Genomic DNA, 20894 nt, shown 5'->3' with positions numbered 1-20894 from the left:
TGCACCGATTAAAATTTCTTCAACCAATGCACTTCGAGGAACAAAAGAAATTAAACAATCCATTACATATTGTCGCAAAGACAAAGAGAAAAAAAAATGGAAAGGCAGCAGCGCACGATAAACAGAAACGTGTAATAGCGGCCAATTGCGTGGCCTTCACCTTGGCCTCGAGTTTTTCGGTTGGTTGTACATCAGTGACGAATCCCTTCTATCGCGTTTCCCTACTGTTACTACAAACGGGCCCCCGGCTCTTGTGTGCTAGTTATTTTCGGCAATGTCAGACCAGGGTCGCGTAAATATTGCGTCGTACGAAACTCGAAGGGGAATCGCGATTGTGGCGTCGCGTCTCTTCCGCAGCTGGATCTCCTGGGTGTGTGCAATTTCAAACGTGTATGTGTGTGTAGAAGAAAGAAAAAGAAATACTAAAGAGGAAAAAAGGCATGTGAGAGAAAGAAAAACAACTCCTATCAAAGGTTACGTAACGGCTGAACACGAGACTCGGCACACACGTACTACGTACACGGGACCAAGGCGATAACCTCGCGTTTTCCATTTGATAAATAAAGCAACCTGGTGAAAGAGACTTTTTAGTAATTTCGGAACGTACGGACTGATATAAAGTTTGAATTAGGATAATTTTGATAGATTTACATGAAGAATGTTTACGTAGTGAAGAACAGAGACAATGAACAGAAATGCCGAATCGAAAAGTGTCGTCTTGCACCGTTGATGCCTGATTATTGTGAGAAAAACAAAACTTTATCGCGGTACGAATCATACGAAAAAAAAAAAACAAGTGTTTTTACGTCGTGGGACTAGAGAAGATTTTTGAAACGATTGACGTCCAAGTTCTATCGTCTTAGATAAATGAGCGTTTGACCCGAATTGCACGCTCTCAGGAATGCCGAATTGGTTCAACCACATTTTTTAAAACGTACGTTCAACCGTAACGAAATACAAAAATATGCAGATAGCAATAACTTGAATATAAGCAACAATAAATAACAGTGGCAATGGAGCTGGAACGATACCCTTGAAAATCATGATCCAATTTAATGTCCGTAACACACGAGCCATCTGCGGAATATTATTTTCAGAGATAACATTTTAATCGGCAATGCGAGGACGCTCATCGCGGAATGTAGTCGAAAAATGAATGCAAAACACGTACGACTTCGAGTTTCTCATGGCCTTCTAGGCTCTCAATCACGGGATTAAGGGGACTAACATGAGAGAAGAAAAAAAACGTTTTGAAAAAACTCCGATAAAAATGTTGCGACGAAAAAGTAAGATACTGTTGAATGGAGAAGAGAGGGAGAGCTTTAAAAAAAGGGCTGCAAGGCGCCGCGGAACGGCTGCTTATTAAATGAGCCCCCCGGTACAGGGTGCAACAAAATTTTTATAGTCAAATTTATCCACTCCAAAGAAAAGGACAAGTGCACTGACCAAAGAGGACTTTCGAGAATCTGCATCGTAAGAAAAACAAAAAAAAACCAAGATAAAAAATGAAAACGTAATTAAAAAAATACGAGCATGTGCCATATTATTATGTGGATAAAAGTATACGCAGCTTTGGAGTGTGGAACAGGCGAGAACAGTCGAGGGAACAGACGCTTTCGTATTTGGACGACTCTGTCTTCCAAATTGTTCGAAAATAACTCTTATTTGGTTTATGAACGTTTTCACATTTAACGAATGAAAAACATGTTATTGCCGTTTATCCCCAAAAAAAAAGAGAAAAAAACTCGAGTAGTGTCAGCATGTGGCGTTAAACTGGTCTCAATTAAACTCCAAGATTGTTCGAACATCGAGCAACGATAAGATAAAAATTGACATGGACTATTATGTCGTTGAGAATGCGAACGTAGCGAATCTAAAAATAAACATTATGATGAAGAAAACAGAATGAGAAAGGGCGATCATTGAATCTTTTCGCAAGACGTTCTAAGTCGAAATCCTCGAAGAGGATCCATCCAAAATTCGGTTCTGCGTCCCACAAACACAGAGATCCCCTTTTTTCCCGCGATTATGTGGTCCAGGAGAGGGGGGTTACCGAATAAGGGAACCAGCAGAGGCTTGGGACCAGTTTAAAAACTGGTTTGGCAATCTTTTCGTCGTTGATTTTTTCGCTTCTCGATCGCGTGAGAGAGTGTGCTCCGGCGTTTTTACGAGGTAAGCAAGGACCGCCGAACCCTTTTGGCAGCGAGAGGGACTCAAGATCGCTCGAAAAAACAACGGTCCGCAAAACATACGAAGGAGGCGAAGCGAGAACGGAAAGAAAAGAGAACGAGAGAAGCGTTACCAGCAAAAAAACTGCACACAATAAAAAGATTAGAAAACCACGGGGCAAGGGAATGCACAAGGCCAAATTCGTAAAATAGTCTTTGGAGGCGAACGAGACTTGCTAAAAATCGAATATATCTATTTCCGTTCTACCGTTCATAGAAACCCTGGAAAACACAACAATTTTATATTTTCCAATCATTTTCATCGACGAAAATCCAATAACTTAATAACGCAACAAATACTCCGTTTGTTACTAATAAAAATTCGGAAATCGTTCGTCCATTAATGGTTTTTCAATTACACCGTTTCCCCAACGTCTCTTCACATAATTTTCGAATCTTCAATTCGATCGTAGCGTTTTCGATCGCGTGTGCGTCCAAGGAGTCCGAACCGAAATAAATTTTTATCCAAAAGGGTTCCCTCCGGATCCTCGACTATGCCCGTGATCGAGATCGTGGTCGTTCCATGTCACACCCAATCAACGGCAACAGAAGATTTTTAAAGCAAAAAAAAGAGTAAAAAAACTATCCACAAGGGAACGCGAGTCCTGCTCAGTGCGTGGATCGCGTCACCATAAAAGAATCAAAACGAGTCGATCAAACAGGCAAATCCGTGCAGCATATTAGCCACCATTTCTTTTTCCTATCCGAAGATTTCTGACGGGTGTGCGAACACAACTGGAAGCAAACTTACGAACGCGTACACTCTGAGGTACGTCAAGATGTATATTCTTAAGTGGAACTGCGGCCTAGGTACATAAGACGAAGGCACGTTCGCCTCTTATCCGCGCGCATCCGGGGCGCTTTTCATAATTTATCATGCCTTATAGGCACGGTGCCACGTACGATTAACGATCACGTTGGGCTCGTTGTACGAAAAGCTTCTTTCAACAGCGTACGAACTTACGTGCGTTAGTAATTTTCCAAAAAATTAATCATTGCCGATAAATCGGAGTGGGAGAGCTCGAGAATCTTCGAATGCCGATGATTGGCTCCGTAACGCGATGGCGATCAACGCCAGCGTTGGCAACCCAATGCGAGGAAGTGCGATTTTTTTCCACGTGTCCAAGTGAACATTTTATTTCGGGAGGCAGCTTCTCTCAGATGATTCGAGATCAGATGGGATTGACCGAGCAGAAAAGCAGCGAAGAGCGCAGGTGGCAAACGCACCTTTTAATAACCACGTTCCCGTTGATAAATTCGTTAGAGAATTTATCGCAAATGAAAATGCGGAAAGAGGCTAACGCACTTTTCAAATGGTCCGCTTCCAATCAAGTGCGCCAACAGAGATCCGTTCACGACTCTACCGTTGTCATACCCGACTTCATTACCTAAGTTTTTCATCACGCGTAAGCGCGGTAACTGTTCGCTCGCGGTTCACAAGACATTCGTGCTGACATATGTTTGAGTGAGTTACGAGGATCGTTCAAGTTAATAACGAGTATCCAACATTGTAGAGCTGCTTGTTCAATACGGTGAAGAAAAAGTGATGCATCCTGCGAAACCGGTTGCGAGTGAAGCTGCATCGAGAAAAGAGTTTCTAACATATATTTCCGTTTAAAATATAGTATCCTTCGAAAAAATAAAGCTCGCTCATTTTAAAATGGGCTCAATCGAACGTTCGATCGAGATGAAGCTACGAATTTGAATCTCTCACCAATCATCATGGCGTTTTCAACTTAATCAGATTCCTACAAAAATCACAACAGTTTTTTATAATCGAGAGGATCAAACATAAATCGAGGATGTTGTTGATCGAGGGTCCAGAGTCGTTGAGCCTGCTTATATGTACGAATAAATGGGACATGTGACCCGCACGTTCGCATCAGTATCGGCGACAAGCAGTCGCGTTAGATAAGTGTGACGTATACGTGTACATTAGTATAGGCAAGTGGAAAATAGTCACACACGCTTGGAGGAACTAGTCGCTGTTTCTCGACCTTCCTCCTGCTTTTTTTATTCCCTTTTAAACTCTTTTTTTGTGTATTCCATCTTTTATTCTCTCCCTCGCTCGATCGTTTTTTCTCTCTCTCTCACTCTTTCTGATCTTAGCGTCTCGGAGTGACACCGGCTTATCTTTCACTCATTCTGCATATCGCGTGTACCCGGTTTCTAAGCGAGTCTCCCCGCTACTCTCGCTCCTCGATCCATTTGGTATTTACGGACTTCTCCCACCGCTGGAACTCGCTCCGCGTAGTCAGTACGCCAACGTGGGTTTATTTATAGATAATAAGCTGCGTGTTTACGTACGTATCGCTGAGAGGGCTACGTCTCTCCGGCGACGCTGATCTCCCGAGCAGTCCGCGCCTCCACATATATTAGCCTCGGGCGAGTATGGCGCGAAGAGACGACTTTATGTTTTCCCGAAGCCTCGCGATGTCTTAGGTCAGACTCTGGGGCCTCGCGATCTCGACGAAACGGCAACAGGTACGTTCTCTGTATTTACTCTTTATCGTTGCCTCAATGTACGTCGTTTTACAATTGAAATTAAGAGTTGTATAGAATATTTGAAGGAAAATTGGATTCGAGGTCATTTACTATCGAAATATTTGTAACGTGCGAGGGTGAAACATAATTTTTTTACGAAGAGAATCAAAGGGTGCAGTTCAAATTGAAGCTTGGTCATTTTTCAAATGTTCGGGGAACAGAAAACGATAGGCATTGGGCAAGGGATCAAGCAAGTGACGTTGTGTTTGGAATAAACTAAATCTCGAAACTTGCCTCGAATGAGCAATTCATTACTAAAAGTTATAAAAAAAAACGATTTCAAGAATACTGAATGAAATAAAATGAATCTGCTAAATCACGGTAATGCATGAAAAACGTTTGGTTCCAAGGAACAAAAAAGAGTCAAATGAATGCAAAAGTGACGAGTACATCGGATGACGAATGAAAAAAAATTAAAAACATCATGGAATCTAAATGAAATTACGAAACTAGCTGTAAATAATTTCAACACAACAATTCAGAAAAATTTTCACAAATCATGAAAAAACATGATATTTAAAGAAAATACAAATCTGTAATTATTTTGTAAAGTATTGTAAAAATTTAAATAGAACGTGAAAAATGAAAGACCGAAAAATCGCGCTCGAAAATATTTTAGAAACCAATGCCTCTCGTTCTTTTCATCTAACAACCAAATCGATTGAAAAAATGCGTCCCATTTAAGTTACTCGCAGCATTAAAATCTATGATATCGTAACTCGCAATTATTCACATTATGAAATTCTTCTAAAAAACATTGACATCGAAAAAAATCACATCAAAGGTCAAGTCATTTGTTACTCTGTAGCGGCAAGGACTTAGAATTTCGTTTTCATCAGGTTTGAATTTTTTGCTACTCCCTGTGGAACACGCTTTCGGCATGACAGTTTTGAAGAAATATGGCATCTTTGATGAACATGTGCTGAACAGGAGGCACCAATCTTTTTCTGCGCAGTTAGCAACGAAAATTAGTCCAAATAGTGGTGTGTTTCGTTAGCTCGTACGATACGAACTCTTCATGATGAATGAGCTGGCAACCTGAGCACACGGTGATTCAAGATGGATTAATGTAGTCTTGCGACGAAGCGGGAGAAAAATAACGATAGTTCTGAACACATGAGAGAGCCAGATACTTATTATGAGTCATCATGAGTGTTCTTACGACAAACAAGGTGTATGTCGAGCTGTACCTCGCGCGCTCACCTTACAAGTATGAAAGTCGATAAGAATCAATGAGGGTAAATAAAAATTGTGCGCGTATCTATGTGTATCCAAGAGCTCAATTTAGATATCGAAATCGAGCGAATCGTAATCCCTCCAAAATATTCTCAATTTCTAATCCAAATGTTCGATCGTGAATTCGAAAATATCCTTAAGAAAGTCACCTGCAGCTTTTCATACAGAGATTTCGTTGTTGGACACGAAATGTCATTGGATTCCACCCTGGATTTGTTGAGGGCATTCGAGCAAAAAACGTCCTTCGAGAGTTTAACCACGACTTGATGTATCATCGCTCCCCGAGGAGAGAAATTATTGCTGAAAAGACCCTCAATATATTTAACGCAGTCCAAACGCGCTCAATTTCATATAAAACCATTTCATTAACCACTGACTTTATGAACGTAAAGAATGAGAAATAAAGATTTGCTCACACATCAGTCAAGCTTAACTCCCGGGCGAAGGGCTGGTTTCTCGAGGTGAACCCTTTCACACGAAACCCACAAATCTTGTCGAATATGAATGAAATATACTTGGAATCCAGGAGACGAATGGCAACGATTGTGCAGGATGAGCTTCGACAAGTTACAATATGTTTCGAGAAAAATCATATTTTTTTCAAACACCAGAAATAGCTGCGAGGCATGATTTTCTGTAATTTATCCTGTCGTGATTTTATTCAAGTAAAAATTCAAACATCGTCATGACTTTGAAAAAATTGCGAGTATTCAAGTATGCAGAAAAAACCGTAGTGAAAACGAATGTACGACGATGGCTACACTTTCATTGAGCTATAAAACGTCTGCTATACATAAGACATGATTAAACATTGTTTTCATTAAAAAAGAAATTATTAATGCATGAATATTCAATATTAGTTGTAACTAGAATGTAGATACGTCGATGACGTTATTTTCCTTTATACGTCTGCCTGGGAGAGTCAATATGCGAAAGCTTGTGAGGGCAACTAACAGCAAAATATCTGGAGGAGTTATTCCGTCGGTGTCTTGAATCCCTTGAACTTGTTCATACATACTACTCGTCTTTTTGATCTTTTCTTCGGCTCCTTTTACTTCTAGTTCAGAAAATCTGAAGTACAAAAAATTCATGATTCGTCCAAACGGGATAATAAATACGATATTTTTCGGAACTATTTGAAATGCAATACTACCAAAGCCTCACGCTTATTCATAATTTATCATCGCCTTTGCTGATCGAAATCATTCCCCTTCACTGCGTTAATACCGAAGTTGAAAGAAATTCTCCGCTGGCCCAAATGGAAAACTTTCTTATGTCTGACGATTTGAAAAAAGATCGTACCGGTTTTTACGAATCGAATATTGATGAATGCCACTAATAATTTGAGCTTTTTCGGGAAAGCTCAAAAAAGTCTCCGCAGCTTTTTAATATCGTATAATCCACCATGAATCTTTCTATATGTAATGGATTTTATAAGGATCTTTTGCTCAGTGTGATTTGTCGAGCTGGAGCTGTCCAATTTCATTGGTTATTTCGCTCGGTGTATTGCTCAGCTTCCGTACGTATGTGAAATCGTCGGGTCCACATATCACGATTTGGCAAAGTCTGGGAAAATTGCCAAGAGTTGGATGCTTACGTGGGGAGAGGGTTAATATTTCCATTTATATATATGTTGCTCGAAGCGTATAAAATCGTTGGGCGATCCCGACGATGTGTAAAGGAGCTCTGTGGAGAGGAGGAATGTGAAAAGAAAAGGAGAGGAAGCAAAACGAAATACGACCTCGAAGGTACGCGGCGTTAGAGACGAGGTGAGCTGCAGGCGCGAATGAAATTCTAGATTCTCTTCACGAATTACTTACGAAGTACGTGAGATACTTGCGAAAAAGATTGTAGTCATGTGCATACATAGAAACGAGCGCAGCTGCGTCTGGTCCCATCCCAAACTTTTTGTTTGTGCGCGCAGGTAAATTTTTCTATGGCTGCGACGCAAGAATCGCCGAATTTGATGGAGTTTTATGAATATCGTTGATTGCGAAAGATGCAAAAAATTTAGCCTGATAATTTGAAAAAACCTGTAAATAACGATGGTCAAATTTCTTTCTCAATTTTGAAGTTTCAGCAAAATTTCACTGTGAAAGGGTCTGAGTGAATGAAGAATTTCGCAAGTGTTTCACGGTGATTCGAAGCGACGATAATAGGAAGTTGAGGGCGCAACAATAGCGAGCATGCGCAGATGATGTTGGTAAAAAGAAGGAAAGAAAAGTTCGAGAGAAGAAGAGACAATAGACCAGGACGTCCGGTGCATCGTCGCCGTGTCTTCGCGTCGACGATGAACGTTAAACGGCGACGACATTTGCCTGATGACGAGTGTTGTCTAGTAGCGACGAAGGAATACGAATGGGTGAGCAAGGTGAAGGATATCAGAGGCGTTGGGAACGCGAGATGAACACAAATGAAGTTTTCACGTCGTCGACGTCGAGCTTTATCGTCTGCGAAACGCGTAGCCAGAGATCACAAAAAAACGTGAATTTCTTTTATTCGTTAAAAATAAGATTTCAAAAGATTCCCACGACATTTTTTCGCAATTTTATCGCCGTCCTTGTGCTCTCTTTTCAATATGACAATAAGCAGCTTTTGAAATTACGAAAACGATCGGGAAAAAACTACCTCGTGTAACAACAACGAAAAAGGGAAGTAAAACACAATCGTTCCCATTTTCATGTTGAAGAAAAATAAAGTAGTACGATCCGATAGGTCTGAAAGAAAATTTAAAAAAATGGGAACGAACTAATATTTAATGGTCACGAATCAAGTGGGATACTGCCGGGTTCGTGGGATATAAATATTCCGTTGGTAGCTCGTGGGCACGTTGAGCAACTCTCCTAATTGTACGTTAATAACTTTTCAATAGATACGGTTCGCGGACTCTTCTCGTCTTTCTCTTGCTCTCGCAGTGAAGGCGCGCAAGGCGTGTGCGTGCAAACTCGTGGCGGTTGGTTAATCGTGCCCGCGTGTTACCCAGGCTTTATTATCGACGTGCCACGTTTTTTTCCACCGCAGACACACCACGATGTATAACGTATCTTAAGATGGGAGAATAACGTGGCAAGGTGGAAGAGCGCTGAAAGCAGCGCTGTGTACGTTCGTAGAAAAACGGAGAGACACGTTCGAGGCAAAATGAGTGAGAGGGCGAGAATAAAACGGATACCAATACCGATAACAGACTGCGTACAGAGGGCATCGCCGGTGAATATCGAAGTTAGCGTGATTTACGAGCCTCGGCTGTCTCTAAGACGCCGTGGACCACGCACAGATTCGTATCTTCCTCGGTAGAGCAGAGCACTGCGAGAACGCGCAAGCTGCACGCCGAGTCTTGCGCGATCTCTTTGGACACGAGGACTCGTTACGAATAATAAAAGCACGATCGAGAACTTCGAGTGTAGCTTTATGTACAATTGAAAAATCTACTCGAATCGTTTATTTCCTCCCATTTTTCAGTACTCTAACTCGTTCTCCGACTGGATATGTAAATACTAAATCGTTTATCATTTTTATTTTGATGAGAATCTCAGAATTTCAGATAAGAATGTTAAATAAAATGAGTAATGCGAACAAAAAGAGAGGGAAAGAAAGAAATGGCAGTTTTCGAAATTAGCCTTAAAATCATGCGGGATCGTCACACGGCGACTTATGGCGAAACCATAATATTCTGGAGTGAGAGAAAAAGGCGAATATCGATTAAAAATAAAGATTAGATGGGGGTCTCGTAGAACAATTGAGTTGAGAAAAAAGGCGATGGGAATGTAGCCACAAGGCGTTGTAATAATGGCTATTAATCGAAAAATTTTCCTCGCTCCGGGGGCAGCGTTCATCTCGGGTAATCGCGGACAAAATTGCTATTATGAAGAGGAAGGGAATCGAAAGAGAAAAAACTCCCTAAGACAAAACGAGAGGCTAAGACAAGCGCGAGCGTGAGGCCTTTATGAAATTTTATGATCGTCTTTTTCCGTACCAGGCGAGTGGAGGGCAATGATTCAACGGAAACAGGCCTGTTAACAAGCTGTAAAGTTGTTGAACGATGATAAAGATGAGGATTTATTAGGGCGGAGGAAAAGAAGGGAGGAATCGAAAAAAAAATTTCGCGACATCATAATTCAAGCCCTTGGATATGAGGATAAATCCTCGTGATGATAATCGGCTTAGTTTCCATCACTATCCGCATTCAAATTCTTACTTCAAAGGAAAATAAAACGAAATTGAGTTCTTCAACGTGCTGGTTATACGAAAGCGCGTGGAAAAAAACCTAAACTACGAATATCTAAAGAAATTGTTTTTGCACACACGGACTTGAAAAAATAGAACCCTCGCCGCCTCTTTACCTATTTCGCTTACACACGTGTTTGTAATACCAAACATTTGATTTGCCATTCGCGAAGCGAGCACGAGGGGAGGGGGAAAGATGAAGAGAGCCCAAAATTCAAATGTCCCAACGCGCATACACACACATATTAAGGGTGCACACAGAGATATACATTAAAGAGGTGTGTCAAAGAGCAGGAACGATTTTTCAACCCCCCCGTCCGCGTCAGGGGTTCCTTTCTCAATACAGCGATGTAACGAAAGTACATAATATACATGTATATATGCATTTACATGTATCTTTTAGGCACGTCCGAAACAGGAGCTGTCGTCACAAGCGTACCCGATATTTACCGATACGATTGACAGAATTCACCCCTGAATTTCAAGCGGGCAGAGGGGCGGGGGGTTGTTTCTATACATTTTTTGTATCCTCGAATCCGCGGTACATTTAAGCTACATTTACAAGCCTACAAAAACGACGTTCCCTCCCTTTTCAAGCTCCCTTTTGCCTTTCCTTCTTCGATGCTAGACACAATTATTTTTTTTATACGTACATGTAAATACTCACATGCGAGTTTGTGTAGAAATGTGCGTGTGCATACAATCGAGGATAATTCGACGGCTCAAGAATATGCTCGGAGTTTTTCAGCGACGCTGCTTTTCGGAGTAGCCTGCTTTGTAGTCCGAGCATGTGTACATTTAATATTGACGCTTTTTTCCGTGTGAAGTAAAGAGCGAAAACATATTTGAGTTTTTAGCACGCTACAACTACATGTTCTCTTCCAATGGTGTACAGTTTGAGGACACTCGTGCCCGAGGGCTGTGAAAGTCTTATTTCAACAATTTCAAATTCTTCGATAAAATTCTCACAATTGTAAATACCGTGGCCGGAATCGCTTCCTCGCGTAAATAAACTACTCCAGTTTTTTACGTTCGATCATCGAATGGGATTCTTGTGTACGCACCCCGGAAATCTATTTGCGCTACCCAATGTCAACTTGCGTAGAAATTTTGAGGAAAAATATTACGGAAAGGGAGTGTGGAATCGTAGGAAAAAATGGTGAATCTTTAACAAATACGAACTGATTAATGAAAGCGCTTTCGTTTTGTATACTGAGAAATATATTATTATTCAAGAATTTTCAAAACCACCGATTACAAACGGCATAGTATTTTTAGAATTTTGCAATTTTTCCTTCCTTTGATTTTAAACAGTTTTATGTAGATAGCAAAAAGTGATGCACTATATTTCGTTTTGTTTTCGAGTGTTATTCATCATGTCCGACTAGCATTCACTGATAAGTCGAAATGTATTGTAGATCACAAATTTTGACGGTGAGCATAGTAAATTTTATGATAAATACACGAATATACACCGAATACGTGTGACGTTTTACCATACAAATGGTTTTTTTTCCGCATTGCCCAAGCATACTTAACAATATAAACATTTGAAGTGTCTGAAAACATTTTTGACTATGCTCATAGAGAAAAACATTCTTGAGTCTTTTGAATAAAAGGCATGGGTATTGGTCTTTTTGCTATGGTGAATAGAACAATTCTTATTACTGCTCTTAGAATTCATGTCGCAATCCAGTGCATATATACACGGAAAGACTTTTATACGAATATTTCGGATGAATTTGCTAGAAAAATTTACTATGTTTTGTAGCAGCGCTGTTCTATATCGCCATTCTATTACATTTCACCAAAGTGCATAGTAATTTGGATGTCGAAAGCAGTTCTCTCAAATTTTACTATGTACGACAGGTAAAATTTAGGTCTGCGACATTCTTACATTGAACGATGTATCGTTATCCGAATGTCACTCGTGTCTTTGGCGAAATGTTAAAAATTGGTGAATTGGACTGGACAAATTGCTTGAAATTTTACTATGTGCCACTGGTTAATTTTCATGTTTATACTCGCAACGCCTCATATAATTGGTGGGCGCATGAATTTTGCAATGTTATTGAGCAAAATTCAGTGCGGTAAAAGGGAAAATACGAAACTATGCAATTTTTCGTCTAGCACAGAGAAACGGTTGCTATGTTATCTCTTAAATTTTCATCAAATCATTTCATTATTTACTATGTTTTTTAATAAAAATTCGCTCGTTGTTCATTTTTGATATAGCACAGCGCGTTAATTACTACGGACTGCGGTAATGGTTCCCCAAACTTTTGCATTATTTGACACACTCTGTAGCGATTATTATTATAATATCGATATGGTCCGACGTTACTATGGAAACATAGTAACTTTTGCTATAAAAGTCTCTCCGTGTACTGTCCTCGAGATACTACATTCCTAGTACTTTCCTCTAGAATTTTCGGCCTCGTTTTCTCCGTGCGAAGCTCTTAATTATTACCATATACAAAAGTAAACAGAAGTTCTCGCCAAACACGCACACTTGCACAGCCACATACATTTTACGCGTGGAGTTGAAAATTGCAAACTCGCAGCTTTCACATTAGACGGATAGAGTTTGTAGAGCCGTACCGTTACAGTCTTGAGACGTTCCAACGCGAAGAGATGCAAAAGATGAACCCGTGTGTCTCGGTGTTCGTGCATAGCAGTTTACAGCTGAGAGAGGCCGTGAGAGATTATCGTGCACTGTGGCGGAGAATCGTATTTGTGTTGGGTGCAAACCGTATCAATCGATTGCATGCAAAAAGGTTGTAACGAGGACAAACGAAACATCTGAAATGTGTACGTTAAGGCCTTTTGACCGGCAGCTTTTCATCTGCGCTGCTTGTGCGCGAGTGTACGAAAGGCACTCGGAAGAAATGATGAATGATTGACGTACAATGGAATGCCTTTTTCTCAACGGCCCACGACGGATTGCACGTCGCGATTTGATAAATCGAGAAGATATATATAACACGCATCCACGGACAAGGATAAGTCGTACGAGAATAAAATGAATTCATGCGAAGTCCTCGATATTTCATCTCCCCAGCCTCTTCCCTCCTGCCCTTCTTTTACCTCATTCCAAATCATCACTGCTTAATAATTTATGAATGCATGATACTCTACAGCGGATGAAAGAAAATTAGTTTACAAAAAAAATTGCCGAGCTCCCGCATTAGAATGAACCAATCGGATCCTCAAAAAGCTCCAGTGCATGAGCTACGTCTGTTCGCGTATATTTGTGAAAAATTCTTGGCGTCGAAAAATGGCTGAATTAACAGTATTAATCTACGCTTATTATCTAGTGTGAATATTGCCGGTTTATAATTGGTGCTTTACTAAAACATAAGGAACTAGAAACGAGTGAAAAGTAGCTTTTGATGCAACTTTTGTTCGGTTGCTTAAAGTTCCATCAACAATCTTAACGAAATAAGATCACGAAATCAACCTATTCAACCGTTGGTTTTATGATCAATTTGTTTATCATTGAATTTACTGCAAATGGATATTTCACGATGTAACAATTTCACGTATTAATTTTCATCACATATAAGATAATCGCGTCTGATTCAATTAATTATTGTATTAGTTAACGATATACCCGTGCAAAAAGATCAAACCACGATTGTTGCGTTTGCTCCTGTCAATGATCGTCTCACAAAATTCAAGTTGGGAGTTCATTTGTCGATTTCGTGAACCTTGTTGGATGAATAATTCTAATGTTTACTCTTGTCACGAATCTATGATTTATTCGAAATAAATAACTATTTATTGTGACTTCTGATTTCAATCTTAATATTAAATTAACTTGAATTTAGATCTTTTCAGATGAAAGAACCATAAACAGTCTTTGACAATCAAGACAAATGAATATTCGAACCTATCCCCATATTTAATACAGACACATTGATATATCAGAACACTTCAGTCCATTTCCATCGAATTTCGAATGTGACATGTCACATTTAATTTCATTCGGTGAAGACACACTCGACGCCTCTGCACTCGATGCAACGCGTCGCTCTAATGCCCAGAGAGAGAGAGAGAGAGAGGGATGCCTCAGCCAAATCCTGCTCGGCGACAACGCCCTGGCAAAATTATATCCCCTGACGTGATAATTGGATCCTTGAATGGATTCCACGAGTCCGAATTTCCGGCTGTGACTCGGTCGTTTCATTTGCCATGTCTGCAAGCAAGGATCTAATCCACTGAGCTTTCCGGTGTACAACTTCGCTAAGCGCATCTTCGTGGATAACTTTATAAGCGAAAAACACAGTCGCAAGGATCCGTGTGTAAAGTACTTTAGGGAAGCTTGGACAAGCGAGCTCAGGAAGGGGTCATGGACACCCGAAGGCTCTCGAAATTCCCGGGTAGAATTGTACTCGAGCAAGGCATCAAGACATTTCGTTCGTCAGAAATAAACACCGGTGTCTAGAGGCGATAATGCAGCTCGTTGTTTCTGGATTTTCGTCTGGACAATTCCACGAGTTGACAAACTTTGGCTGCACGATTCTTTAGTCGTTAAATTCATTTCAAATCCCAGGGCGTAGGGACTCGGAACAAAATACAGGAACTTGTTAATCAACGCATCAACACCTGCCGGGGACGCGTACGCGAATAACGTCGCTCATTAAATCTTGTCCCCGCACACGGGCACTGACCGCACATATTCTTTGGTCTGTCGCCAGATGGGATGCATTATGAAACATGTAAAAAATAACCGAGCATCTAGGAGGGAACGGACCGTCAAGCGTTATCTCTCCTACCTTTATTTCGCACTGAAAGGAACGTTGCGCACATTTTTCAGGGAGGAAACAAAAATGAAGGAGAAAAGAGACTCGGCACTCAACGAAAAGTCTGTTCCACGTATTTACGGTACACATGGTTCAGTTATTTTTTAACATCCCTCAGCCATTCGAGTTGAAGATTTCGGGAGTGAGTTCGGTCGCGCAGAGTCCTCGTAGCATTCATCGACGTAAAATCTGCGAACTGCTGAGGGCCATACACGGGTGAGCGACTTTCCCATGATGATGAAGAAGAACGGAGCAATAAAACGAGTTCTTTCCCTCTGGCATCGGACCCTTGACCACGTTCCCTCGCGGACGGTCAACGTTCCACGGCGCTCATCCGCAGTCGGTTCGCACACCGGTGCAAAAATTAATGAGAACAAATCGCGCTCTTGTCTCGTACACGCTTTCTCTTCGCTGTCAGCCCCGCCAATGGACGAAAGTTTCACGAGAGCCTCTGCGAGGGGCTACAGGCTTCTCATTTCTGTTACTCGTGCACACTGTTCCATTTGTGAGTACGTGCATGTGCCTAGATGAAGAGTGCAACATTTTTCGTGAACACATTTCGCTCCAGTGCAGAAAAAGCCACTGGAAAATGCTCGAGGAAAAAGGAATCGAAATTCAGAGAGCCCTGGATGGTGAAATTCAATATTTTAGATTGATCCGTATACTAATGCGATGAGGATGGCGTTTGTGCACGAGCTACTCAATACCAAAATAGCAGATTCGGATTCGACGAGATCATCCGTTCGAACATAATTTCAGTGAATCTTTTGAATTCGTTGGTCCACGTGTACTGACAACTTTTTACAACTTTTGCATTTTTTCTAATGCTCGGAGCAAACGGTGTCAGGTATTTGCGTATTCACAATTAAGACGGGAGGCATAGACAGTAATTCATCGAAACTCCTTCGAAGCGTAACACAAAAAAGAGTCAACTTAGAAACGAGTTCGTGGGTCCAGTTATGCGGACTGGTGTAATAAAATTAGCATAACGCGGGTGCGATCAAAACATGTGGATAGATATAGCGTGTGGTTTTGTACAGCGTGCCTCGAATAAAGAATCTCGTCTCGGTCGCCCAGCAAAAATAAGTTTATTAATAGAAGAGAGACAAGAATTTTTTTTGCTTCTTTCTTCTTTTCGCCTGGCCTCCAACTCCCTACGAATTTCTACTTGTTTTTCTTTCTGGTCTCGTACGCGATATGCAAAGTTGTGAATTCGCGCCTTGGCCCGCCTCGCCTATTACTAATACGAGCCCGCCACATCGGTAGACATAATTGTGGCACTTTTTTTAACTTCTTCTTGGCTTTTGATCGTAAAAATTTTGAGCTCACACTCTCATCAATAATCTTGCTTCAAGTATTTTTTTCTTCTTTCGCATGTTGTAAAAACAGCTTTCACCATTCATTTCTCAAGCTTCGTCTACCCTCCGTGTTCGCAAACTTTTTCATTTGAATTATCGACTCGTGCTAACGTTTTTAGAGCCAGCAGCAAACACTTTGCTGACAGAATTATTTAGGGGTTTGAAAAAACTTTTTATTTCAAATCTATATAAACAACAATTTTACGTTTAATATTCGAATTTCTTATTTCTATCGGTCGTGCATCTTTCCGTGTCTTTCGTATCCTTCCACGACGAATATGTTTCCATAAAAACAAACTGACATCAAAACATTTATAACGGACTGCAACATCGAGCATTTCGTGCTATCACTATTTCCATAATTGGGCAGTTTATCGATTCAAGAGTTCGAGAACACGGAATCACGGACTCGCATATATTTTTTCTCAAAAACATAATGAGGCTTGTGGCGTGTCTTGAAATTCATGAGTTTAAACCCATCACGCAATCCAACACCAACTTCACATAAAAAGTGGTTGCACACACTTGTCTGTTATATATATAACGATCACCGAGCTGCTCGTAAAGGAAGTAAACAGTAACGTTAACAAACCAATTAGCAGTAAAGCACCCTAGGCATTAATTCGCATTCGAGGATACACGGTAATCCGGCCTCGTGTCGCGAGAGCAACGTGTTTATCGCTCATCAGAGTAAAAACTTCAAACTCGAACAAAAGATTTGCTTTCAAGAATCAACAATGATGAATTTACTTTTACGAGATTTTGTATTTTTTGAATAAAAACTTTGATCGAACCCTCAATGGTCGAGTTCTTTGAACGTTTCGGTTTGAATACCCAAATAATTGGTCGCCAAAATTGGAAAATATTCGACGCAGTCACAACTCAAAAGTAGAAATTTTCTCGTGATCAACAGATCACTCCAGTTTAATTTTCACTGAAGTCTTGAAAGGTTTGTATCACGACGATAATTCCAATTTTAAAAAATAGCAATTAAGGGGTCTTCTTTAATTAGATGGGCAAAAAAAAACTATTTTCACGAATTTTTTTGACCGGTATAAATTATAAATATGGATATAAAAAGTGTTAGGTCTAAAAAATACACAAAAATATTTTTTTTGTATTCATTTTTCTCAGTTTTCAGAAATGACAAAATGGCAGCCATTTTTCCAAAACTACGAAAAAGCAAGTTTTTTTTTAACGTTTTTTACAAAAAAAAAAAAAAACAATAGTTCCACTCAAAATTTCAACATTCGTATGATATCCGCTATAGCTATAGTCACAAAGAACATGTGATGAAGTTTTGGTAAGGATCGGTTGAATAGATTCGGAGATTTTATCAATGAGCCGTCGAAAAACGTAATTTTGAGAAAAACGCGTTTAAACAAAGGCAGGTACGCGGTACCGCACTGGGCGGTGCTTATTAGTGCGCTCAGGCAGCCGAGTATAAACGTCTCTCAAAATTACTCTTAGGCTGCTCACATGTTTATGAAATTTTAGTGTCTATATCTATATTTTCAAAAAATGCAATAAACAAATGGATTTTTTGAAAATTCTAATTAGAGTCTACCCTTAAAAAAATATGTTAGTTGTCTGGCTACGAAGGGCACTACCACTCGCTCGATAACTCCCTTAAAAGTGTAACCGAAGTGGAATACTCCCGGTGTTTGATCTGGATATCGGGTAAGCTCGGGAGAGGCGACAACACGGTAGGTAAAGATAAGAGGATCGAGGGTAAATAACGATTCTGTTTGTAGCTGCTAGTCGGAGCCCGAGAGTAGTGCAAGTTTTAGCGCCCCTAACAAACAGCTCTCGATCTCTGTCCCGGGCATCTTGAGGTGCTTAGGCAATGATTTAACGAGCCATAGTTGCAGCCCGTTACCCTCGAGCCCGCTCAAATATGTTTGCTCGTGGTAGATTGTTGGGCGAAAGCGAAAGCGAACCATTCGCCATTGAGGAGCTCGTTAAGGTACGAAGCCATTGGGAACCACGAGACAAGGGCTGCTCGATGCCCGTCGTGAAGCTACGGTTCTCATCGCAGATATAAACGCACACACACGAACCAAAGTTTAATACACATTACCCTGAATTAGCTGAGGCTGTAACTGCCCAAAGGGAGAGTAAACAAAAACGAAACTATCGCCTTTATTTATGACCCTTGTGTTAACAATCTTGAGGTTAAATCGCCAACGGAAAGATCATTTTGCTTTTGTATATACCTGTAACTTGTCAAGTCGTAATTATTTCGATGCTGAAAAATGAAAATCCTTCAACAAAATCTTATCTCTGGACCAGACGAATTGTTTATTGATTTCCAAATTTTCTTCACATTCCGTTACGTCGCGTCTGCTTAAAAATGCTGCATATTTCGCGATCGATTAAACCGCAGTCAAGCGTCAAATAAGCAGAGTATTGCGCACACTTGAATTTCGGTGATTCATAAAATACGATTTCACTGTCACAAAAGAGTCCGTCAAGATTCATTGCAGGCGTGCATTAATATCTGAGGAGGCCGAGAGACACGCGAGAATCCGAAAGCCAACAAGAGCATTCACCGTGGCTCGCAGTAGCGAAGTTCGATATTCCAGACTACTTAACGAATCTGGAGAGGAACAAAGACACAGAGAGAAAGGTCGGGGCGGTCTATATACGTATGGGAAAAGAGGAAAATCGAGACTGTATAATTCAAGTCGCCTCGGCTCATTGTTCCGGAGGATAAGGGAGAAGCAGTGTCTAGTCTGTTCCTTCTGGCGTGTGGATTTCCAGTGAGCTTTCGTAGCCACCTTTGAGATTTCATGTGTATGGAGGAAGAGAAACAGTGAGGGAAAGAAAGAGAGAGAGAAGATGAAACTCTTGGTACACGAAGACTGGAAACTATACGCTTTTCAGAATCCCCTCAGGTACAGAGAAGAAAATGGAGAATTCTCCCGACAGCTGGCAAGACCGACTGACAAAAAAGGAGATACCTAATAAAACGAAACTATACGTGAAGTTTGTTTTGTTCCAGCAATGTGAAAAGCGTAAGATTCAAATGAAAAATAAACGAAAATATAGTAACAGCGCTCATTCTTCCAGTTAACATCGTAACTTTTTATGCGCGTTTATAACAGAATCTCCCAAAAGAATCGAACATGAGAGACTCCGAACCCTTCGAAAAACGCACATTTTCCAGCCACACTCCCCTCGTTAAGCCCCTTGGTTTTCGAGGTTTCTTTCCCTCCTTATCAAATCATCGGACTATCCTGCTTCGAAGGTTTGAAACGAAGTGTACCGAGTTCACTTTGTAACAGCAACACGCCATGGGATATCGAATTACGTATTCTCCACTGTGCTCACTCTTTCCCCCTCCTCCCTTCACTTCTCACTCCTTTTTTCTCTCCGTTCTTCAGTCTCTTGGTGTACGTCAAAAGACTTTCAAACAGAAGAAAATATAAGGTGCCGCAAGTTCGGCCACCAAAAGTAATCCGGAGCTCGAAACTCGAAGCTCCTTACGTGCTCCCTCGACTGCTTCACTCTTTTCTCGCTTCTTTTTAACCATACTCTCTTCCATTATCACATATTCACCACTTTCCTCTTTGCCTCCATTCTCTGTGCTGCTCTCTTGACGCTAATACCAGTCGAAGCTCGTGCAACCCCTCGTGTAAACATAAATATATATTTGCGAATGTAGTCGTCGCGCTAAAATCTCGAGGGAACCGATTTCTACTCGCAAACGACTCACACTCGGTACACATCACTATTTGCTTTATTATTATTGATACGATCATCCTCCGTGAGCATTAGGAGAGGAAGTGAAAAAGAAAATTGACTGGTTATCGAGGGCCTGATAGCTTTTAGTATCTACAGAATCGTCCAAACATTACCGCTGTCCCTGACGACCAATTATTTTCGGAAAAGTCGAATGAACTGTTGGGAAATGACTGCAACCTTTGTAGTTTGAATAAAACGATAATTCCAAGAATTTTGGATTGAAATAAATTTTTACAAAATTCAATTACATCTTGCCCGGAGATAATAAACGTTTAGAGACGCGAAAGCGGTCCGAAGCTGATAAAAAGAAAATCCCAAACGACCAAGGCAAGCTGCGCATCGTATCTGTGCTCGCGAAATTTAAATAATAAATTCCATAAACCATGTGAATAGGCGCTTTGGACGTTCTAAGTAAAACGAGATTTATATCGAGCGAATTTTTATCGGATTAAGTAAGATTATACTAGGCCAGCTAAGATTAGGTGACGTTAGGTAAGCTGTGACGAAATGACGCTGACTGAAACACGATTCCATAAGCCCGAATTAGGTGATGTAATCAGAGATCCTTAACCGGAAAGATAAAAGGGTTGCGCCCATCTCGTAAGCTCGTCTTTAAGACAGGAGTCCTTGGACTCGGGCGAGCCGAGAAGGGTCGATATTCAGGGTCATTCCTCGAACGCTCGTGACCCTCACGGCGCTACCCACTCGTGCTCCAATTCAATAGCTCATCAAGATCTTCTTTGCTTTTTCTT

The 20894-nt window shown here is 40.8% G+C and overlaps 1 protein-coding gene across 1 annotated transcript in view; it reads right to left on the bottom strand.

Moving 5' to 3' along the window:
- The window catches only part of LOC122419435 (headcase protein), a 141464-nt gene that overhangs the window by 111973 nt on the left and 8597 nt on the right, over positions 1 to 20894 (bottom strand). The gene's annotated exons all lie outside the window — the stretch shown is intronic.

Source organism: Venturia canescens, chromosome 1, assembly GCF_019457755.1.
Source record: "Venturia canescens isolate UGA chromosome 1, ASM1945775v1, whole genome shotgun sequence".
NCBI classification, from domain to species: Eukaryota; Metazoa; Arthropoda; class Insecta; order Hymenoptera; family Ichneumonidae; genus Venturia; species Venturia canescens.
Note: the sequence above shows the minus strand (reverse complement) of the source record. Positions and strands in the feature narration are given on the sequence as shown.